We start from the raw sequence: 24,158 nt of genomic DNA, 5'->3' as shown, positions 1-24,158 counted from the left end.
TTGTTGTTAAGTCGGTAAAATAATGACAATGTGAGCTAACTGTTAGGTAGTTAAGAGCTGTGAGAGTTGTTTAACTTCTCTTCATCGGCTCGAGTTTCTGCGACTTTTTAGTCTTTATTTGTATATTATTGATAACTTAGCGCAGGCAGTGCGCGCGCACTCGCCCAGAGTTAATGTCGTAGCATTACGTCAAGCTTTTTTAGGGAAGCATCAAGCATTTAGGCGGAAAATATCGACAGAAAATGACATATCGGCCGATGAAGATACCGATAACGTGACATGCATTGATGCATTCACAGACTGTTGGAAACCAGAGGGACTGAGGTGAGACAACACATGCTCTGAAACAGAAAGTCTAAAACATCCTGTCAGCGGTCACATCCTGAGTGTAATATTTCTCCTGAGGCAGAAACACCACCCTCACAGTGACGTGACACACACACACACAGACACACACACACACACACACACACACACACACAGTCCGGTGTGTGCTGTTATCTCGCAGCCACATGTGTGAGTGGGAGGCTGGCGTTTCCAAACCCATTTAAATTCCAATATCAGGCGTTATAGCTTATCATCGACATGGCAGCCTGACACTTTTCTATACGTTGTTTATTTATGGAAACTGTAATTAGACGAAGTTGTTTGGTCACATGTCAGAGGAACTTAGAGCATGTCATCACAGCGTACGAGGGGGCGAGGGGGGGTTCATGCAAATGTTTACATTGGTTCGATTTTAAAGTGAAATGTGCAGATGTTTTATAAAATAAGAGCTGCGTCCGTCCTCGTTAATATTCCCTCTGTGGCCTCGCCTCCGTCACCTTCCCCTCCTGCTCAAATTAAACTCGGCCGCTCGCCTCCTGCTTGGAGAAGTAAATTAACTCTGGGAAATTGAATTTTTTAGTCTGAAATATTTCTGATTCATGGGCAGTGTGGATGGAGGCGGGGCTGGGAGGTGTATTCGACCTTTGACTACACGTGCTTATTATTAGTTCTTTCCTCACTTCCTGTTCCCCCACTTGGATTTCTCTCTTCCCGGATCTGAACAAGAAGACTTTCTTCTGTTCTAATTAGGTTGCATCCTCCCTCCTTCCTCCTCATATAGGAAGCTTTTTTTCTCTGCCATCTCTCCCGGATGTTTCACTCGTCTTCGCTTTTGAATTAGAAAACTTTTTTCTTTCTTCCTCAGGAATCTGACGGCTTCTTTCTTACTTGAAAACAGCCTGCTTCCTTGTTCATAACGTCAAAGCTTCCTAATAAGGATTCTCTGCTCTCTATAGGACTGTAAGACACCAGATTACAAGGCACACACACACACACACACACACACACACACACACACATGCACAGGTGGTGTTTGAACACACTTGTCTCATATTTCACTCTCTGCATGTGTAGATCGTGTTGCATAACCACCTTTAGGGTTATATCACTGCTCCTCTGATTTTTAACTAGATTCATTCTCAGTAACGTTACTTTCATTACTGTGAGATTTCTGTGCTGCATCCTCGCCTGCAAGCCTTCAGAAGATTTGAAGCTCCTGTGTGGAGGATTCTGTGAGATTGTAGGAATAAAGTGTTAAAAGAGACATCCTCTAGACGTCCCTGATTCTCTCTGTTTGTCTCATTTGCTACAAATAAAAGTGATTTCAGAGGAAACGACTGAGGGGTCAATCAGTGCAGAATATTCACCCAGGTTCTGAGTCCTCTGTGCAACTTAACAATAAGTTATTTTACTCACACTGTGATATTTTTCCTTACTTACCCAAGATGTTTATGTGCTTAATGTTAGCCGAGTGTCAAAAATAAGTTACACTTATTTAAAACAGACACTAACAGGAATCCTGATACTGCTGCTGACAAGAAGCTACATTGTGTATCTGTATGAGACACTAAGGCTTACCTTGTAACAGACAGTTGGTACCTTAACCCTCTTAGACCCACGGGCCCGTATACGTGCCCAAATTCCATGTCGTCACTCATAACTCTTCGACAGTTTGACACAGAGACCTGCGTTTTTTTTCCGCATAAACTAGAGAAAAAGAGCTTTCCAACAAGCCCATGCTCCAGTGAATTTTTGATCCGAAGTGTAAAGTTTATGGATAGTCTCCTCTATTTGCCTGGCGCGTTGCTCATTCTCTCTGCATGTTTATAGATCAGTGCTCATCAGCCATCTTTGTTGTTGATGTAGACCAATGACTGTATATATAGATGGACAAAGCGTCTCCATCTGCTCCCATTGTACGAAGGTGATGCCTAAATAGCCCCGTGATAGGCGCTGCCATCTTGCGATGGTGACGTCGTTTGGAGCCAGAGTCTGCGCAGTAGAGTTCGGCCGCCGCAGCCACTTCCACTTCCACTAACCAAAACAAACACTTAACTTACTGAAAAAACAGCAGAGCAGCTTCTCTGTGTTGGTCTGAGGTTAACGTTCACAGGTATGGAAACTTCAATGACTGTAGTGATTGTTTTAGTTGCGTCTCCTCTCAGTGATCCTCCTCTACGCTAATCCAGAACAGATGTGCTGCGGAGCCGTATTTGTCAACAGAGCTGTCAATCATCATTTTGACAGCATCAAATAACTAATTAAAAGTAAACTTGTCAGAAAAATGAACACTTGGACGTAAACCAGCATGATAAGAACTAACTATAATGACAGAAACCATGTGTGAGAAAAATGTATGTGACATATTTTGAAAGTTCAATAACTGCAGTGTTAGTGTTAATTATGTCTCCTCTCGCCGTTCCTCCTCTACTCTGCTACTCGGGAACAGAACGCTGCAGGAGCCCCATTTGTCAACAGAGCTGTCAATCATGAGGCCACACCCCCTTTTTATAGCATCAAATAACTTATTGAAAGTAAACTTGTCAGAAAAATGAACACTTGGACATAAATCAGCCTGATAAGAACTAACTATAATGACAGAAACATGTTTGAGAAAAATGTATGTGACATATTTTGATTTTATAGTTATAGTCATGTCCCATCTGTTAACATGGAGGAGGCGGGCTTTATGAGCTGTACTGCAGCCAGTCAGCAGGGGGCGATAGAGAGGGTTTGGCTTCACTTTAGGGAGCTGTCATGTCGTCCATCTATATTTATAGAGTCTTTGATGTAAACAGTCACGTTTCCGAATCACACTTTGATTGGCTCCAGTAGGTGCCATCAGCCTGTGTTTTATTCAGTGATACAGAGGAGGAGAGAGGAGGAGTAACAGCCACCGAAGGATATCTTGAAACAACAATTAACAGCCATTACCTTGTGGATCTACAAAAGAAGATAAAGGCAATGACATAGATGCTTAAAGGGTACCTTAAAGACACTTGGACCCTACCTTGTGCATCTGTATGAGAAGTTAAAGGGAATCTTAAAACAGACACTAAAGGGTAAACCCTGAAACAGACACCAAACATCTTTGTGTGTGACATGCTCAATGGTACCTTGAAAGAGATGTTAAAAGGTACCTTGACGTTGACACCAAGGAATATCTTACAACATTCCCAAGCAGACGCGTCTCTTGGAGATGCTTAAAGCTTAAAACAGACACAAGAGATTATCTGTAACCAACCCTCAACAGGAGCTAACCTTTGGTTGATCATCTGAACCTTTGTATGAGGATGAACTGCTGCTCAAACCAGATTAGGATATAGAAGCCCAGCACACACACACACAAACACACACACACACACACACACACACACACACACACACACACACACACACACACACAAACACACAAACACACACACACACACACACACACACACACACACACACACACCTACACACACACACACACACACACACACACACACAGCAGGGTTCTAGAATGGCTTTGATGTTCTGATGACGTCATAAAAGACATAAAAGATCCGGACTCCAGACTGAGCAGGTCAGAAGTATCTGCTAACACTTCAGGACAAGTCAAGTCGAGTCACTGAGTTCAAACTTCGTTCAAAATCAACATGGCTGGTTGTAATTCTCACACATGTTCAACTCTTGATCCTCCCAGTGAAGTTTCTGTCAGGACCAGGGGAGAAAACACCAACACCGGTTCTGGCAGAGATTCACCACTAAAGAGGACGAGGGCCCCTGAGTCCGGCTCTGCAGGCACAGGGGCCAGAAAGAGAAAAGCCTCAGAAGATCAAGAAGACACCAGGAAGAGGCAGAGGACCTCCGATCCTGAACCCTCAGAGGACAACACAAGGATGAAGAGGAAACTCACTGAGGATGGAACCGAACCAAGAAAGAGACAGAGGGTCTCTGAACTGGACGGACTGGAAGATGCCAGCAGACGAGAGTTCGAGGCCAAATATCAACAGCTAAGCCCACTGGGTGAGGGAGGCTTCGGGTCCGTCTACGCTGGTGTAAGGAGGGCTGACCAATTCCCTGTGGCCATCAAACACATTCCCAGGGACAATGTAATCTTTAAAGGTGTCACTCTGAAGAGAAAGAGGGTCCCTCTGGAGGTAGCCATCATGTTAAAGATCTCCAGTGGAGCAGCAGGAGGAAAATCTGCATCCATTTCCCTGCTGGACTATTATGATCTGGACCAGGAGCTCATCCTGGTTCTGGAGCGACCAGTCCCCGCTGTCAACCTATCTGATCACATTGTGAACAGAGGAGGGTCCCTGCAGGAGGAGGAGACAAGAGAGATCCTCAAGCAGCTGGTTGAAGCAGCCCGGGAGCTTCAGTCAAAGAACATTTTCCACCGAGACATCAAGCCGGAGAACATCCTGATAGAAACCAGCGCTGGAGTCCCACGAGTGAGGCTGATCGACTTTGGCCTCAGCTGCTTCACCAAGAAGAGCTCCACATACAGAGTCTTCTACGGCACCTCCGCCCACACCCCACCTGAGTGGTTCCAGAGCGGGTACCACAGGGCCGGTCCCACCACAGTGTGGCAGCTGGGTGTGGTCCTTCATGACATGCTGCACAGGAGGAGATTTCAGATTACAGACTTCCGCAACCAAAACGTGATGATCAGCAAGAAGTTGTCTCAAAGCTGCAAGGATGTTCTGCGCCTGTGTTTAAATAAGGACCCTCAGCAACGTCCTTCCTTGGAGCAGCTCCAGCTCCATCCCTGGCTTACAAAAGCCAGCCCCCAGCACTCTGGACCCTCATGTTCCTAAGCATAAAATCCCTCTTGACCCTCTTACCCCACCACCGTCATCTAACCTATACACCCTTTCTCCACTGAACACACGGTGGTTTCCTACCTGTGATGTCACTTTTTGCGCGGTGGTGCAGTGGTTAGCGCTGTTGCCTCACAGCGAGAAGGTGACTGCTGCAAACCATGGTTTGGACAAAGTTCTCCCCGTGCATGCGTGGGTTTTCTCCGGGTGCTCCGGTTTCCTCCCACACACAGACATGCTCGTTAGGTTCACTGGTCACTCTAAATTGCCCGTAGGTGTGGCGACAGTTTATTCCTATTTTTAAATATTAATGATATTAAAACAATGTTCTTATAATTTGCAACATGTGGTGAAATAGTCGGTTTATTAATGTTTGTTAATGTTAGCACAGACAAACTGCACGTCATGCTGTGTTCATACTTCTGTGTTTATAAGAATTATAATAATATAAACAACTTGACATACTTTGTTGTGTCACAGCCAAATAAACTTCATACATAAAGTCAGAAAGGATGTAATAGATCATTTTTTTGTCTTGGGATAGGAAGTTGTTTCACAAGAACAAACAGTTTTTACATTTCCTGTGAGCATTGCATTATGGGAGAATAGTGTACAACAACACTGCTGAAAATGTGGGGTTTTATAGAGGCCATACTATATGGCTGATTTAGTCACTTTTACAGTGTAAATACAGTCAATTATTAAACTGTATAAGATTATTATGTTGTTAACACTGGGGCATAAAACCTCAGTGTCACCAAAGAGAAATACATGAACAGGGGTGAACAGATACTTTTGGCCACATAGTGAACATTATACAGTTTCCAAATAACTTCTTTAGCCTCTGTTAGCTACGTTAGCGTACATTCTTGTTGTGTAATAAATGTGAAATTAAGATTTAAATGTGGTCAATTAAGATATAAAATGTGTGTGTTTAACTCAATTTATTCACACACACACACACACATAATCAGCAGGTTATATAAGTGAGTATGTGTGACAGTGTGGGTTTGATTCGTCATCCTGGCTCTCACCTCTTGACGGTAAGGTGGGCGGGGCATCACCTTTCACCTCCTCAGGCTGCTGGGAGCAGATGGAGGAGGAGACGCTCTGTCACCTGTTTTCCCCTCAAACACACAGAGGAGACCAAAAGTCCTCTTCAGACGTGGATTACCCAACACTTCTGGCTCCATCTCTCTGTTACAGCTTATTTATCCTGTATGTAAATGTACATTGAGTCGTCATGGAAACAGACGTAATGTTTACGTGATATTTGCCGCTTTGTGATGGTGTGTTCGACATCAGTGATGGATTTTAAGACTTGCAGTTGAATCTTTACTGACGGCCCGAGCAGGAGGGGAAGCTCGTGATCGTTTTCGTCAGTCATCAGCTGCCTTTGAAGTCCAACAGCACACAAGCATTGAGACACAAGTGTGGACTGTTAACACTCTGCATTTTACTGGATGTTCATCATTTCCACCACGCAGCGTGGCATGAATAACAAACATAAAAACAGCCTCCTTTACACCTGAAAACTGGTTTATTCTGAGTTTCATGCCTTTAAGAACAAAAAATATTTTCTGATGCTCTCGAGCCTCAAACATCACGCATATGTTTGCTGAAGTAACAACATCATGATGCAGATTAGTAACAAGTCAAAATGAAGCTTTGTCAGGTCTGTCCTCAAGAGGAGAAGAAAATTACTTTACACACAGACTGGTTTTCCTGCTTACGCCGCAGCCTGCTGTTGCGTGATTGGTTCAATATTACTCGGACTACAAGCGTACCACAAACAGAAACCAGAACACTTCTCATGCCAAGGTCCGGTCCTGTGTGTGGACGTTCATCCAAGTAGGGGCTTGGTTAATCTGAGGCCAGGGAAGTGACATTTGTACGGTGGCCAACAAGTGCAATTGCGCTGCAGCAGCACGATCGGTTTCCATCGGAAGAAACAAATTCAAACACACATGCAGAATTCAAAAACTAAAGCAACGATGGAAACGCCTCGCAAATGAAAAAGAAAAGTGCTGAAAAAGCCTGAAACAAATGCATCGACGTCAAACGCTCTGCAAACACAGAAACGATGCAAAGTCAAAAACACACAAACCTAGAAAACACGTGTAAAGAACAACGCTGCAAATCCAGTCGACATGGAATCCACTGTATTATTTGGGACTTTTTTCTGCTAACATAACTAAACTACTTTTATCAGTCTTGGTTCAGCGACTCTGATGCCCGCATGAAAAGGTAGAGAGTTCAGGTGGAGCGACACATTTCTTTATAAATGAATAAAAATAAAGTTGTGGGCTGCAGTTGCGTTACTGTTTGACATGTTTCAATTTCTTACAATGATCAAATGTATGTTTGATCAGCGCCATCAGCACGGTGACAGTGACTTTTGGAAATTAAAGCTCACCATCTCCTACTTCCTGTCGGCACACACAACCTCACGCCGTGTGTGAGCTGCAGGTGTAACCACTAAAAGTACTATGCATCACGCCTGCTCCGTGAACGGTCTGTTTATATAGCCGCAGCGCTAACAAGAACCAAGACGAATTCAAAAACACATGCAAAAGTCCAAAACTAATGCAACGATGGAAACGCCACTCAAATGAAAAAACGTGCCGCAAAGGCCTGAAACAAATGCATCGACATCAAACGCTCTGCAAACACAGAAACGATGTCAAAAACACACAAACCCAGAAAACACGTGCAAAGAAAAACGGTGTCGACACGACAGACTTTGCATCATTTCTGTGTTTACAGCGCGTCTTTTCTTTTGCAGCACGTTTCCATCGTTGCATTTGTTTTGGACTTTTGCATGTGTTTGAATTGGCGGCCTGTTTCTCAAATGAAAACTGTCTGGGCTGTTGCAGCGTGATCGCCCACCGTACGTTTGGCTGCTCTCAAGTAATCGTAGAACTCACAAATAAAACATGTATATGGCTGCAAATATTTACACTTAACACTATAACCATCTTTAAAATGATACACACAAACATATCAACAGGTAAAACACCTCCATAAAAGGAACATGAATAGTGAAAGTCTGCATGAGCGTGGACTCCGCTGCTGTTATAGTGTTTCGTTTCCTCTCTACAGATTTAGGATTTCTCCTCCCACCGTCTTGTAACTTCTGTCTGGAACACGAGCAGACTTATTCCTCTAATGGGATTTAGCTGTTTGATTTGAGTTTTTTGTGCATGTTATTTTTCAGTTGTTGGTTTGTTTTCTGTTTTTTATTTTGGCTGCAGCTGAACAGAAATGTGCTGGCCTTTGATTCGTCTTTGACAGTTCGCTGCTGCAGAGGCAGAAGATTGGTACGCTGCGTTCAGGCTGCTGATGGAGCTTTGTACTGCTGGTCTGTGATATGTGGCTGATGAAACCTTGATGTAACACGAACCCTCAGAGCTGTTTGTAAAGTCGACAACAAACACTGTCAGGACACGATATTCAACACAGGGCCCATCAGGGAATGAAATGATAAAAGACGTGGTTTTATCCTGCAGTTCTGAGCTCGGCTTCATGCGGACAGCCAATCACAGCGCTGCTAAAGACAAAAACATTCACACAAGTGTTTTATCCGACCAGATGTCACAGAAACACAATGACCACATGTTGTAATGACATGCTGACACCACAGAAACAGAGCTCAGTTAACACATCAGTGGACGGTGATGAATTTGATTCATTATTTTTGTGATAAGATGAAAGACTCAAACACAGACTCCCTCATAATCTCTTCAGTTTGCTCTTAAGCTGCGATGCGTTCGGGTTCATTCAGTACACCTGAGCGTTGTCGTCTGTTGCGTCTCAGTGCATCACTGAGGGTTATAACTGATGAGCCCGCTGCTCTGTTTTCTCTGCTTGAAGGTTTCTTCTTCACCGTCCTTCACACATTGATTTTTTTTTTTACTCCTGAGTCTTCTGATAGATGGAGCCTGTCTGAACCTGCACGTGTGTGTGTGTGTGTGTGTGTGTGTGTGTGTGTGTTTAAAGCGTGGTACAGCCCATGTGGGTGCACATTTCAGACTTGAACCAGTAAATCAGGTTTCTGTTCAACTGCAGGAAACACATTTTTTTAGAGCTAGATTCGGGAAGGAAGGATTTATTGTAGATACTGTGTGTTCGGTTCTTTCCTTCCTGTTACAGATCCTGATACCTCTGATTACAGTGAGATTAAAAAACGTATTGCTTCATTATAACTGGCTCCCTGTTCATGAAACCTGCTGACCGATGGTGGTTTAATTTGTGTTCAGCATCATTCTTGTTGGGTCATGTTGTAAACGTTTCCTACTTGGCTAAAGCCTTAATCATTCTCCAATAAAATGACTGATCATACTGTATCATTTGGGACTTTTAAGTCTATTTCCCGCTAACAAAATAAAAACCCTCTCCTACTTTTATCACTTTTGGTTCAGCAACTCTGTCGCCTACATGAAAAAGTCGAGAGTTCAGGTGAAACGTTTCTTTATAAATACATTAAAAAAGGCTTATTCCCGCCTTTGTTTTTTTGAAAAGCACTTCTTACCTGCCTTGGTCAGACCTCAGTAGCTCGACTCCAGCGAGTGCAGAATGCTGCTGCCCAGATTTTAACAAAGACAAACCGTAGCTCCCACATGACCCCAATCCTGTCCTTTCTTCATCGGCTTCCCGTTACACGCACGATTGATTTTAAGATTCTTTTAATCACTTTCATAGCACAACACGGTCTGACCCCCGCTTACATTACAGAGCTTTTAACCCCTTCTGTTCCAAATTGTGATCTCAGATCCTCCAGAGCACATTTGTTAGCTGTTCCTCAGTCAAGGCTGGTAACCAAGGGCGACGAGGCGTTTACCATCAGAGCCGCCGAGCTGATATCAGACGGACTTTTGTTGTAGGTTAGTGATGGAAAGCGAGAAACTGGTGAGTTTGCATTTTGCACAAAAAGTAGCAGGTTGATGCGATGTGAGTATTGCACATGTGCACATCGCAGTTGCAAAGGTTAAATGATAGATGGTTAAGCCCTTGTGTAATTCCACCTATACAGCAATACAAATCATGCTCACAGATAGCCTGATAAGTTAAATGTATTTAAATGGACGGTTGTAATGACAGCTTCAGCACTTTTCAACTGACAGTTTTTCCGTATTAGTCAGACATCAGATATTTTTGTCCTACGGCAGATTTGTCTTTTAGTTTAGAGAGAAAATAGTGCCAAAAAACGGCTTGGGATATGAAATCGTAGGACGATGATTTTGTGTTGAAAATGGATCCCCATCGCCTGCGGGTAAAAGTTTTGGTTTCATGACCCTGGCGTCTCGCCGGAACTACTTATTCTACGTTCAGAACCGGCCAGAGCTCCGACCACGGGAGTGGGTGAGTGAGCTAGTAGCTTTGCATCCACCACACTACGAGCAGGTATTTCAGACAACTTGGTGTCCAAAGATCCGAACTATCCCTTTAACTTAGAAAAATGTGGACCAGTGGCACCAATCCTAATCTAAGATTTAATAACAGGCTAATCAGTTATCTGAAGAGGAACCATGTTTTATTGTGATCTCTCTCATTTGAAGTGTTTTTAACGCTACGCTGCTTCAACTTTTCCCTTTTTCATCCCTTCATCAAGTCTTTGTGTTTTGCTTGTGTGTTAAACAACCGGAGACCTCGGCTCACACCAGCCTCCTCTCTTGTTTCTCCGAGGCCCCGCTGTCTCCATCATCTCCCTCCTGTGGCGGCAGAACAAACAGTGTGTTTGTTCATTAGCGGCTGCGTCTCTCCTGCAGGCAGAGCTTCCTCCTGAGCCGAGGATGAGGAGCAGAGCGGGAGTTAAACTGTTTGGAATCTCCTGCTGCCTGCACAACCACAGCTGCAGGAGCTCATATGTTAAATATTACAAACGTACAACTGTGTTTGGCTGTTAGACAACTTCAGCTCAGAGGAAGGTGGATGCGAGCGGGCAGAGAAGAGGCTGAAAGCGAGAGAAAAGAGCAGCATTTACAGGTTCAAAGCAAATGTTTGGAAGTTACTAAAAACACACGGTTCATGATGTCAGAGACTTCAGCACGTTGTGACATCACTGACGGCGGTCCTTTGCTCCACACTGCGCTCTGACTGGTTCACTGCTCCGGTTCCTTTAACATCACTTAACCTCGACTGAGCTCTATGTTACGGCACTTTATCGGGAACGTTCCCCTCTTCCTGACCCTCACACACACACACACACACACACACACACACACTTCCCCCTCAGGTTAATGGCGAGGTGAACTCGATCTGATGGAAACATCAGAGTCACATAGAGTTCAGTGAGAAAAATTGGCACCTGAGGTAAAGACGAGTTTAGCTTCAGTGTTCTGCGTGTGTGTCAAAGTTACACTGCAGTAAGGATGCTCGAACCTCCTGTGAGGAGTTTTAACTGGTTCTAAAGCAGACTGAAAGTAATACTGATGTCTCTGTATGAGCTACAAATGCAAACGAGACCATCAGGAAGAAGATTGATCTTATTGGTTATTTGGATTCCTGTCATCACTTCCACCGAGTCCGTGTCATACGAATCAACCGAAAGTGCCTTTGTTTAAGCTTTCCAAAGATTCACAGTGACACGTTTGACTGTTACAAGAAAGCAGGAGATTCTTAGTCAGAAAATACGACACGTGTACAGGACGAGATCAGCAAAGAGAGAGAGAGAGAGAGAGAGAGAGAGAGAGACGTACTTTGTCCACAAAAGGCGCCAAGATCAAGCTTTAAAAAGGAGCAGTTCACCCCCGGAAAAAGCCCCTGTCAGTCAAAGCTGGTGTTCTCTGTAGTCGCAGCAATAATATTTGAAATTGGCGCCAAAGCTGAGGAGAAAGTCGTAAAAACAGCTTGTGGTTTCGCCCATTCTAGATTCCTACAACACCCAGCATGCATTGTGCCCCTCCCTCTGAAAGGAACGGCCCAGCGAGAGACGCTGGAGTGAAATACGACTGTTTCGCTGCAGGCAACGGCTCAGAGCGGGACAGAAATATGACGAGGATATACCGGCGGATCTTCAGGTCTGCAGTCTACATTTCAAACCTGACGATTTACAACGAGACATGACATCAGAGGCGGAGTCCTAGATTGAGGAAGTGTAGTTTAGCGAGCTCCCTGGCCTCCGCCAGATGACGCTTTTTACGTCGTCTGACGGAGGTTTTCTAGGGCCCATTGGAGATGCGGATAGTTACTTGAGGCGGACCAGTGCCCAGTGTGATGAGCTGTTAGCTTGGATCAGTACCGCCGTTCTGTTTCAGCTGTGGAGCGCCTGTCCATCTGTCTCCGCTGAGTGGGAGTTTCACTGTATCCAGCAAGTCTTACAGAGGCTGAAATCTTTCTGACCACAGCGCTATGAACCCAGAATAAACTGATTTAGCTGTGATTTAATTGTAAAAACAAACTGAAGGAATGTTGAACTACATCATGATGCAGATTTGTGTGTCAGGTCTGCCCACAGAGCTGATCACTGATTCAAGGACGTCAGGCAGCAGGTTGGTCAATTCAATGTGCAGAAATAGACGCCCTCACTTTGCTGGTTTAGAATAAGAATCCACTGTTGGTCATGTAGGAATGTGTGTGTGTGTGTGTGTGTTTGTGTGTAGGTGTGTGTGTTGGTGTGTGTGATGGATTCAGTGCGGAGCCTCAGGTAATAATAGCCATGATGGATTCTCACCTGGCCCGGCGAGCTGCAGCTCGGTCCAGGAAGATAAAGATGTGCTGGAGCTCCTGCTGCTGCTGCGCTCCGGGTCCGAGGGGCCCCCGAGCACGGGGAGATATTAATGACAACCTGCAACACCATTGGTCATCGGCTAACAATGCTTACTTTAGGGCAAGAGCATCCATCTGAGCGGCTCCCAGCTTACTACGTTAATTAAACAGGGAAACAGTGCGGAGAGTTCTTAATCAGAAATGGAACATGATGTGAATTTAGTCGTCAGTGTAACAACAGTTTGAATGTGTCAGAATATGGAAACATGACAACGTCCATTTACGTCTCACTGCAGTTATCTCGCCTGCATCTTTTTAATCATCTGTTTTTGCAGCATTTCAGCGTTCTTGAATATGTTTGTAGATTCATCTGCACAGACCAGTGACACCGCGTGGTTGTCTAAAGAGGCAGTGCTCCAGTTTCAGGAGGCTGTAGATGAAGGAGGTCACGTTTAGGTGTCAGAGATGCTGAATGAACGGCTGACAGAGTCTGAGATACAGCTCGATGGTGGGAGTTCACTCGTCCAATAAGGCTGTTTGTGCACAGATTTTAATTAACTTATTCACTGTTAAAGGTGTAATCTCTAAGTTTCGTTCTATTTGGTGCCCACTAATGGCGATAAAAAGCAATTGCAGGCGCATACGTCCCACATAACCAGACGTCCACAGTCGGCTCCGGTTGTAACTCTTGATTTTCCTGGCTGACGGTCGCTTTCCTTTTCAGACTGTTTGCTTCATCTGAGCGTCGAGTTTGTTTCTGTTTCTTTGGATTTTCACTTCTTGTTGAAGTTGTATCTGTAGTCATCCATCTTTTCTTTGTTTGTTCAGCCATAGTAGATTACTGTTTACTCGCAGCACTTGCAGAGAGCGGAAAAGCAGCCGCTTAGCTCCGCCTACCCTCTCTGGCAGACCAACCACTGCTGGCTGATGGAAAACGCGTCACTAACTGGGCGCCGCTTGTGAAAGTCGCCACAGACACCCAGTCTGTAATAATACTTTATACAAAGACTTTCATCAGTGGGCCACAGGCTCAGTCACCGTGGTGTTACCTCATTCAGCAATAGATGGAGACTTAACAGACATTTAGTTGCATGAACATCTTTGAAAATCTTTAATATGTACAAGAAGTTATGTTTTGTGTTTATAAATATAATAATATTTTTTAAAGGTGGAGTTTGTGATGAAACCATAAGGACAAAGTTTGTTATTAGAGAGGAACAAGCATTAAACGGTACCTTGAAACAGAGACTACACGGTCACTACCTTCCTTGTGTATGAGACGCAAAACGAACCCTAACCCCAGTTTGTAGCTGAGATGACGAGGAGTCGCAGGAGTTACCCACGGAGCACAGCATCGCACCGGAAAGGGGGCGGAGATTAGCGTGTCGAAGCGGGATTTGTGTTCCCATCAATGCCGATTGGAGCCGAGGCGTTACTTACCCGGGTCTGCTGCAGAGTCGTTTGACCCGGGTCTGAATGCCGATTGTGACATTTCCCACTAAGCAAGAAAGCCGGGTATTAGCAGGTGTTAGGAGCATAGAGCCGCTTTCCCACTGTTTAAAAAAACACTTTGCAACAAGATAAACAAGTCAAGATCGCCAGAAAACAACCGGAAAGTACTCGTTATGACGGGAAAACGGAGTGAATAAAATGCATGCATACATGTCCGCTTAGGGCTTCCGTACATATCTGTTCATGGCACCATGGCACTTTATTTTAGTACGGACTTCCCCTTTCGGTTTAGGGAGTGGTGTTTAAAAGCAGGGATTGAGGAAGACAGACCGTTGTATTTTCCTTTGGACTAAATTTATTAAGTGTTCGATGGATGTGGATTGACTTGTTCCAACCTAGAGGGCTGAAACACATCTTTGCTCAGCCAGAGCTGGTTGGATACTCCTGTGGTTAAGAGGTTTAGTATGTTCTGCTTCAGTTCCAGCCAGGAACCTGAGTCACATGTCAACACATCAAATATGGGTAAAATGCCACAATACTTTCTGTTGGGGGAGAAAGCTGCAGAAACAAACAGCTCATGTTGCTGTGAGGGGAGCGTGCTCTGATTCATTTGCTGAAAACTTTGGCTCCTCTTCGTCAGTCTGCCCGGGAGCGCTGCAGCCTGCGGCCTTTGCAGGGCAGCACAGATATTTCAGATGCTTCTCGACGCTCCGCAGGGACGTGCGAGGCAGCCTCTCTCTGTCTCTGCTGTCCTGTTTTTAGCTCCTGAATGTCTGGAGACGCTGCTGTGATTTATTTAGCCTCTCTGCTGCGGCTGCGGCTGCTGCTGCTCAGGTGAGAGTCGACTGCACCGGCAGGATGAATGAACGGCTGTCACACCTGCCCACTCACTCACACATACAGGTTTATTTAAGGCTGCCGAACCTGTCTGTGTTTAAATAAATTTACTGTACAACCAGTGAAGGTTGACTGACTGAAAGAAGGTGAGATAAAAGAGGTTGAACCCACACTGGAAAGTCACACATGGAGGTCATTGGATGGTCATGTTGCATGTCAGGGGACCCGTGTTTTTATTACAAAGCGCTTTATCGCCTAAACATGATCAAACTACGACACAGGTACATTTTTAGTCATGGTTGGACTGTATAAAAAGATGGCCGACATGACAGCTCCCTAAAAGTGAAGCCAAACCCTCTCTATCTCCCCCTGCTGGCTGGCTGCAGTATAGCTCATAAAGCCCGCCTCCTCCATGTTCACAGATGGGACATGAGTCAAACTATAAAATCAAAATATGTCACATACATTTTTCTCAAACATGTTTCTGTCATTATAGTTAGTTCTTATCAGGCTGATTTATGTCCAAGTGTTCATTTTTCTGACAAGTTTACTTTCAATAAGTTATTTGATGCTATAAAAAGGGGGTGTGGCCTCATGATTGACAGCTCTGTTGACAAATGGGGCTCCTGCAGCGTTCTGTTCCCGAGTAGCAGAGTAGAGGAGGAACGGCGAGAGGAGACATAACTAACACTAACACTGCAGTTATTGAACTTTCCATAAGCGTGAATATCTGCTTCAGACCGTCACAAGAAGCTGTTCTGCTGTTACACACGCCGACGTTGTGATCTTTCGTTTCGTTCAAGTGACGTGTGTTTTGGTTAGCAGAACGGGCGGGACATGGTTACCGCGGCTCCACCCGCTGATCTGTACTGCACGGTCTTTAGCTCCAAACAACGTCACCAGCACAAGATGGCAGCGCCCGCCTCCGGGGGTATAAATATGTACAATGAGAGGAGGCAGAAACGCGTCGTCTATCTGTTTACACAGTCCATCGTTTGGACTGAAATAATATGTCATCATAATCTTTAGTACATGGCACAGGGTGCAGCAGTCTCCTGGTAGAGAAGGAGCTTTCCGGCAAAAAAGGCCTGAAGGCTGCTCCCTAAAAAATCATGCCAATGCCTAATGCGGTCGCTGTGACCGACACGAGAAGGCTGTCCTGCTGGAGCACAAGTTATCCTCCCATTTTACGTACATGCATTTTGAATTCATTCTGACTGACACGGGAAAAAAAGGGAAATTTGTGTCCTTGTACACGATATTAAAAATGATAGCTGGAAACTGGTAACCCGATCCAATCAAAAGAGATAAAATGAACCTTCCAGTCACTTAAAATCTGTCTGATTAGCATGTAGATAACGAGCGACTCTTGGTGGTGCCTTCAGTGGGAGTCCTGAAGGCACTTAAATATTACCTATTATTTATGTTGCTGTTTATTCTGATGTAAAAACTCATTTCTGCCATCACGAGACGAGATCATGGATGCAAAAAAACCGCATTAGACCGGGTTGGCTTACCTCAATCTTATTTTGACACATGGAGATTTAGTTTTAATGTTGACAATGAACCTCGTGTGCTTTAGTGTTGGAAACAAGCTCGGGCTTCATTTGAAGACTTAATGAAATCTTTGTTGGAGTGTTTGGACTGTGACTTTAGGTCACTAACAGAAGCACATGATTTTAAAAGCTTTATCTAGTGTTCATTTTTAGACCGTGGTCTTTCTCGTGTCAGTTTCACCCCTGAAATCACCAGTGTTGCAGCTGCAGTGCTCTTTTTTAACACCGCACACTGTGGTAAGAGGACATGAGATGTCGGAGGGAAGCCGACTGTAATAAACCTACTCATTTATTCACTTTTCCAGCTCCCAGGCAAATAAAAACATCTTTATTAGCTCCCTCTCGTCTCTCCTGTGCTGTGTTATGCAGTCCTTCCTCTCACAGTCGCAGCTCTCAGACTTTCCTCTTTCACCACATTCCTCCCAACTTACAATTCAGCGTTTATTTTGGTTGCCCTGCGGCAAGGATACGGATAAAAGGATTAAGTTATCGTCTACCAGTTTAGCGCTCTTAAACTCAGCCTGACGGCCCCCCTGAAAATTGACAAGATGGATGCAGGGGAAGCTCCATTCAATCCACATTAAAATCATTTCCCCTGTTTATTACACAGAGGGTTGCTGGTGTTAAAAGCCTGAAGAGTTTGAAGGCTGAAAGATGGAAGTAAAAACCCAAAACTGCAAATGCTCCAGCAGTCTGAGCAGGTAGGACGTCAAAGAAAAGTAAGTTTGAGTTAAAAATGAACAGAAGCTCCCAAATCTCCTCATCTGTCGAGTTTGCAGACATCTTTGCTGCTGTCGATCCTTCATCTTCAACCTCGGATGTTGTTAATCATCCTGTTATGTGTCGCTCTTCTGGCTTCACACCGGTCACACGATATAATCGTCTATATAACTCGCGGTGAGCTTCCTGACTGTTACCTGCTGCGTTCACACATCGGCTCACCCCGACTTCTTGCAGACATTTTACTCGGAGGCTGCTGCAGGAAAAACTCTGCATAAAGTCGGGGTGAAAATGAAAGCGGGTTAAGGATTCAAATCATGAGTCTAGACGAGCCCTGAGTGTTACCCTGCATTATGCCAATTCAATCTCTGCACTTGCGTTCATTTTCAGGACTTACTATGTGAGCATATACTGAAGTAAACAAACAAACAGGCACGGGTAAACAAACAGATAAACACACAAATGGTAGTTGCAGCAGAAGGAGCAGTGAAGCTGCAGCCCATCACCAACACCCACTCTGTTCCCAGCAGATGTCAGTGTTACATAATGGCTCTCTGATGTAACACACACACACACACACACACACACACACACTTAGCATGTGTTCACTGGCACAAACAGATGACGAAACAGAGTGATTCTCTGACACAAATGCAGCCATAACATGTACATTTGCAGGAAGTAAAGGTGAATAGGCTGCACTAAACAACAGGCCTGTTTGCTGATCACTTCAGATCACAGAGGAAGTCATTGAAATGTTTGACCATGACAGAGAATGACTGCTGGCTTCTTGTAATTTAAAAAGTGAAACCAAATCTTTAAAAATTATGATTCATTGAAATGACGAAACACTTCTTTTTGGGTTTGATCAAATTAACTTAATGGTCATTCTTCCTTTGAGCTGATTTCATAAGCTCCTGACAAACACCACCACTAACAGGGACTCAGCTGGAAGAGTGAAATGGAGAGGTACAGCTGATTGCCTCATCAACCTGGAATCTGAAGTGTTGTTGAGGCTCAGTTGATTCTTGTAATTACACTGTTGTTTTACTGACTGGTCACTTGATTAGAAAGAAAAGCTGCAACAGCAGGATTTTCTTTTTTATGTTTTCCAGGCATTAAAACACAACTATGTAACATTTGTATCTTTGTCACTGTTTTCAATGAGAGGCTTTTTGTGCGAAAAGCAGAAAAGCGCCCGATGTCATGGGCGTTTTTTCTCATTGTCCAATCGGATGAAAGGAGAGGCGGGCCTTCTGTCAGTTTAAAATATAACGGTTAGGTTAATGCCAGCTATGATTCGGTGGTTGCCTTAACAACAGTAGAAAAAAAGGCCGCACCGATCTGCTCTTTTTTTTTTTACAACCGTAGGCTTCAACAAAAAAGGCAGTGCGGTGCGCCTCAAGTTTTACAGCCTGGAAAACGCGCTTCGTCTGATCGGGCCCTCAGAAGACTCGATCACAATGTTTTCACTTCTTTCCATTTCTGAAGCAATAAAACATGTTTCAGTTCAACACACTCAGGTTTCATCAACCATTCCAGTTAGGGCACTTTACCTTTGCTCATCACAGCCAGGGTTGGGAGGGTTACTTTAAAGATGTACTCTGATACAGTTACTAACTACCTGTTAAAAAATGTAATCAGTATCATAAGGCAAGCATCACAATTTTAATGTTAGTCAGTCAGTTACTTTTGGATTACTTCAATACCAAATCTGCAAATACAGAGAAAAGAAATGTCTATAGTTTTGTAATGCATGAAGCCGGTTTAAATTAAAAGGGGTAAATATGCACATTTAAATGTACATTGTTAAGCCTGCTGTTCCCCACACCATGCCGGCCGCAGCCTCACCAGAGTCTCAAACTATTATTCAGTAGTAGAAGAAGAAGACGACAGGTTGGCTAACATTTTTAACTGGAATTCTGTGCGTTCTGGAATTCTGTGCATCAGCGGTTGGTCTTACCTGAAAATGTTTCCAGCCAGTGAAAGCATTATTTTCACCACAGGCCATGGCAACCATAGACTGTTGATAGCAACCATAGACTGTTGATTGCAACCATAGACTGTTGATGGCAACCATAGACTGTTGATTGCAACCATAGACTGTTGATGGCAACCTTGAGAGACTTGTGAGACGTGCAGGTGCATGGTATTATCAGAGACAGTCAGATGGACGGTTTAAAAATGAGACGCCAGATGTTAAAGAGCATCTTTGGTATCGTCTTTTAGTAATCCCCAGATAATAAATGTATCTGTAACAGAAAATACCCTTTTGTATGCTAATTACATGAAGCCTTGTATTCGTTACTCCCCAAGCCTGATCAAAGCCATGTCAGCTGCTGAGTCGGCCTGCACTGATTGCCATTCTTCATTCCCCACAGTGACCCTGCCCTGTTTGTCAACATGTTCCTTGTTCACAAGAGTTCCATCAACACATGTTGCCCAACCAATGTGGGAAGAAACTCCCCATATGGTTACAGCTCTGAGGTCCACTTTTTCACCACTCGCTGGTTTTCTTGAGCCTTTCCACCATGTGGTTCCTATTCCTCCAAAAGCAGTCTGTCATCCACGTCTCCTTTCCCTTCATCTTCCAGCAGTCGCCCACTGTATCTTGCTTGTCATGTATTTTTATACCAGTAGGAGACCGCCAATGTAATGCACAGCACCAGAAGCAAAGACATTATTTAGCCTCCTTCTGTCGGGGGATGAGTTTCTTCAGCCATCGTGCTATTTTGTGAGGGCTCGTCAGGGATTTAAACATTCAACATTTATATAACCGCAGATTTTACCCGCAATAATAATTTCATCTCCTTTGTCTTGATTTTATAATTGTTTAAAATTAAGAGTGGTTATAATAGAAAATAAAATATGATTTATCGCCCGACACAAGTGATCGGCTGATGGGTGTGTTTGGAGGAAATCTGTTGGGAAACAAGGAGAGATTGAATCATACAAAGATGTGTTCACAGTTGGAGCATCTCGTCTGTGTGCAGAACAGAACAGTAGTAAGTGTAGAGATAACACACATACAAACACACTGCACTGCCACAGAGCTGTGTTTACCCCCGAGGCCTCTACAGACACACACACACACACACACACACACACACACACACACGAACATCTCCAGCATGTCAATTTTTAGGACCCAAGAGAAGCGTACATTAAGTACAAGCACTGATATTGATACTGCAGATTAAAATATTCCATGGTGAACCAAGTAATTTTCAGACCTTAAAAGAGTCAGGAGTGCAGTGAATTTGTGGATGTAAAGAAGGCTGAGATCACCTTGGCTTCTCCGTGTGGCTCATTCTTCTTATTTCAGCCACTGAATTATTACAGTCTCATGGTTCCACTGGGGATTGAACCCAGTACCTTCTGCATGTAAAGCAGACGTGATGACCACTACACTATGGAACCGCTGCAATGTCGCAGTCTTACTGCATGATGTGGTTAGGGCAGCCAAAGATTCCTGCATTCAAGTTAGAGATTTAAATACATCCTACAACATTTTCCCTCAGTGCAGAAGTCTGTCTTCTTTGCCTATGGAAAAGGAAAAGTAATTTGATAACCTGAGTCGTCTTTAGACCTCCACATGCAGCTTGTACATGGAAATTATACAAGAGTGCTGGCAGAGTAAAATCAGGTTTCAAGTTCAGACACTTGGACATTTGAGTTTTCACATCCAGCAACTCTGGGTAATGTCTGGACAAATTCAGGAGTGGAGTCAATTTGTGGGTCTCAAGATTTCTCAGATATGATGGCAGTCACATGGCAGTCTTCCAGCTTCATGTGGTTATGGCAGCCATAGATTCCTGCAATTAATGTTGAGATTTTTGAACATCCTACAACAATCTTTCCCTTAGTGCAGAAGTCTTATTTCCCTATGGAAAAAAATAGATACAACAATGACCCTCAAACAGAGAAAAAGGCATGTGATAACCTGAGTCATCTTCAGACCTACACATGCACTGCACTGCACATACATGGACTTTATACAACAGTGCTGGCAGGGAAAGAACAGGGAAAGAACAGGTGTCAAGTTCAGGAAACTCGGGTTTCCACAGCCCCTCAGGGTAATGTCTGGACAAGTTCAGGAGTTGAGTCAATTTCTGGGTCTCAAGATTTCTCAGCTTTGATGAAACAAGACATGCTTATGGTTCCATGCTATGGAACCTCCATTGTCTGGCAGTCTTAAGGCATCATGTGGTTAGGGCTGCCAGGATTACTGCGATTGAGCAACAGATTTACGAACAACCTACAGCCTTTTTTCCTTCAGTGCAGAACTCTGTCTCTTTCCCCATGAAAATGAAATACAAGATGATCCACACAAAGAAAAAAACAATGTGGTAAAGTGTGTTTCAAGTTCAGTTCAACTGATTTGGACACATGGGTTTTCACACCGAGCCCTTGCGGGTAATGTCTGGACAAGTTCAGGAGAAGAGTCAGATTGAGAGTCTCAAAATGTCTTGGCAATAGTCAGGTAAGACATGCTTATGGTTCCACTGGGGATTGAACCCAGGACCTTCTGTGTGTAAAGCAGACGTGATGACCACTACACTATGGAACCTCTCTTGCACTGCAATCTTAAGGCATCGTGTGGTTAGGGCTGCCAGGATTACTGCGATAGAGCTACAGATTTACGACCAACCTACAGCCTTTTTTTCCTTCAGTGAAGAGGTCTGTCTCTTTCCCCATGAAAATGAAATACAAGATGATCCACCAACAGAAAAAAACAGTGTGATTAAGTGTGTTTCAAGTTCAGTTCAACTGATTCAGACACATGGGTTTTCACACCGAGCCCTTGCGGGTAATGTCTGGACAAGTTCAGGAGAAGAGTCAGATTGAGAGTCTCAAAATGTCCCAGCAATTGTCAGATAAGACATACTTATGGTTCCACTGGGGATTGAACCCAGGACCTTCTGCGTGTAAAGCAGTAGAGATGACCACTACACTATGGAACCTCCATTGTCTAGCAGTCTTAAGGCATCGTGTGGTCAGGGCTGCCAGGATTACTGTGTTTGAGCTACAGATTTACGAACAACCTACAGCCTTTTTTCCTTCAGTGCAGAACTCTGTCTCTTTCCCCATGAAAATGACATACAAGATGATCCACAAACAGAAAAAAACAATGTGATAAAGTGTGTTTCAAGTTCAGTTCAACAGATTCGGAGACGTGGGTTTTCACCTCCAGCCCATCTGGGTAATGTCTGGACAAGTGGAAGAGATGAGTCAGTTTCTGGGTCTCAAGATTTCTCAGCTTTGATGAAATAAGACATGCTTATGGTTCCACTGGGGATTGAACCCAGGACCTTCTGCGTGTAAAGCAGACGTGATGACCACTACACTATGGAACCTCCATTGTCTAGCAGTCTTAAGGCATTGTGTGATCAGGGCTGCCAGGATTACTGCGTTTGAGCTACAGATTTACGAACAACCTACAGCCTTTTTTCCTTCAGTGCAGAACTCTGTCTCTTTCCCCATGAAAATGACATACAAGATGATCCACAAACAGAAAAAAACAATGTGATAAAGTGTGTTTCAAGTTCAGTTCAACAGATTCGGAGACGTGGGTTTTCACCTCCAGCCCATCTGGGTAATGTCTGGACAAGTGGAAGAGATGAGTCAGTTTCTGGGTCTCAAGATTTCTCAGCTTTGATGAAATAAGACATCCTTATGGTTCCACTGGGGATTGAACCCAGGACCTTCTGCGTGTAAAGCAGACGTGATGACCACTACACTATGGAACCTCCATTGTCTAGCAGTCTTAAGGCATTGTGTGATCAGGGCTGCCAGGATTACTGCGTTTGAGCTACAGATTTACGAACAACCTACAGCCTTTTTTCCTTCAGTGCAGAACTCTGTCTCTTTCCCCATGAAAATGACATACAAGATGATCCACAAACAGAAAAAAACAATGTGATAAAGTGTGTTTCAAGTTCAGTTCAACAGATTCGGAGACGTGGGTTTTCACCTCCAGCCCATCTGGGTAATGTCTGGACAAGTGGAAGAGATGAGTCAGTTTCTGGGTCTCAAGATTTCTTAGCCATGATGAAATAAGACATACTTATGGTTCCACTGGGGATTGAACCCAGGACCTTCTGCGTGTAAAGCAGACGTGATGACCACTACACTATGGAACCTCCATTGTCTGGCAGTCTTAAGGCATCATGTGGTCAGGGCTGCCAGGATTACTGCGATAGAGCTACAGATTTATGAACAACCTACAGCCTTTTTTTCCTTCAGTGCAGAACTCTGTCTCTTTCCCCATGAAAATGACATACAAGATGATCCACACAAAGAAAAAAACAATGTGATAAAGTGTGTTTCAAGTTCAGTTCAACTGATTTGGACACATGGGTTATCACACCGAGCCCTTGCGAGTAATGTCTGGACAAGTTCAGGAGAAGAGTCAGATTGAGAGTCTCAAAATGTCTTGGCAATAGTCAGGTAAGACATGCTTATGGTTCCACTGGGGATTGAACCCAGGACCTTCTGCGTGTAAAGCAGACGTGATGACCACTACACTACGGAACCTCTGTTGTTTGGTAATCTTAAGGCATCATGTGGTCAGGGCTGCCAGGATTACTGCGATAGAGCTACAGATTTACGAACAACCTACAGCCTTTTTTCCTTCAGTGCAGATCTCTGTCTTTTTACCCATGAAAATGACATACAAGATGATCCACAAACAGAAAAAACAGTGTGATAAAGTGTGTTTCAAGTTCAGTTCAACTGATTCAGACAC

At 44.1% G+C, this 24,158-nt stretch overlaps 1 protein-coding gene and 7 non-coding genes across 8 annotated transcripts in view; 1 reads left to right on the top strand and 7 right to left on the bottom strand.

The window, feature by feature from the left end:
* Positions 1–24,158, top strand: part of LOC138599864 (nuclear receptor ROR-alpha A-like) — an 89,515-nt gene that overhangs the window by 18,690 nt on the left and 46,667 nt on the right. The gene's annotated exons all lie outside the window — the stretch shown is intronic.
* Positions 20,758–20,830, bottom strand: trnav-uac (transfer RNA valine (anticodon UAC)). Its single transcript has one exon. It is a non-coding gene; the product is annotated as a tRNA-Val (tRNA).
* On the bottom strand, positions 21,908–21,980 carry trnav-uac (transfer RNA valine (anticodon UAC)). Its single transcript has one exon. It is a non-coding gene; the product is annotated as a tRNA-Val (tRNA).
* trnav-uac (transfer RNA valine (anticodon UAC)) lies at positions 22,302–22,374 on the bottom strand. The gene has a single exon. It is a non-coding gene; the product is annotated as a tRNA-Val (tRNA).
* On the bottom strand, positions 22,695–22,767 carry trnav-uac (transfer RNA valine (anticodon UAC)). The gene has a single exon. It is a non-coding gene; the product is annotated as a tRNA-Val (tRNA).
* trnav-uac (transfer RNA valine (anticodon UAC)) lies at positions 23,088–23,160 on the bottom strand. The gene has a single exon. It is a non-coding gene; the product is annotated as a tRNA-Val (tRNA).
* On the bottom strand, positions 23,481–23,553 carry trnav-uac (transfer RNA valine (anticodon UAC)). The gene has a single exon. It is a non-coding gene; the product is annotated as a tRNA-Val (tRNA).
* On the bottom strand, positions 23,875–23,947 carry trnav-uac (transfer RNA valine (anticodon UAC)). Its single transcript has one exon. It is a non-coding gene; the product is annotated as a tRNA-Val (tRNA).

This window comes from Semicossyphus pulcher, unplaced genomic scaffold (genome assembly GCF_022749685.1).
Source record: "Semicossyphus pulcher isolate SPU_LCO1_2020_fin unplaced genomic scaffold, fSemPul1.0.p SCAF_1, whole genome shotgun sequence".
Classification (NCBI taxonomy): Eukaryota; Metazoa; Chordata; class Actinopteri; order Labriformes; family Labridae; genus Semicossyphus; species Semicossyphus pulcher.
Note: the sequence above shows the minus strand (reverse complement) of the source record. Positions and strands in the feature narration are given on the sequence as shown.